At 37.2% G+C, this 215-nt stretch overlaps 1 protein-coding gene across 2 annotated transcripts in view; it reads left to right on the top strand.

Moving 5' to 3' along the window:
- LOC107697019 (synaptotagmin-2-like) overlaps positions 1 to 215 on the top strand; it is a 30,841-nt gene that overhangs the window by 25,344 nt on the left and 5,282 nt on the right. The gene's annotated exons all lie outside the window — the stretch shown is intronic.

Raw genomic sequence — 215 nt, 5'->3', positions numbered from 1 at the left:
TTAGTGTAAATAGAATCCATTGCTAATACGAGATTTGAAAAGGGAGGAAAAAAAAGTTTGGCCGGGTCGATCGCGTCAAAAAGCCAACTACACACACTTATCCATCTGCTCCACTGGAGCTGATGATTTACAGCCACTTTTAACTAAATGTAAATAGACACCCCGTATTTTTTATTCCATAGTAAGGGCAATTCATACAATACATTTAAACTGAG

This window comes from Sinocyclocheilus anshuiensis, unplaced genomic scaffold, assembly GCF_001515605.1.
Source record: "Sinocyclocheilus anshuiensis isolate Anshui unplaced genomic scaffold, SAMN03320099.WGS_v1.1 scaffold130, whole genome shotgun sequence".
NCBI lineage: Eukaryota > Metazoa > Chordata > Actinopteri > Cypriniformes > Cyprinidae > Sinocyclocheilus > Sinocyclocheilus anshuiensis.
This window is presented reverse-complemented; position numbering and strand designations above follow the sequence as displayed.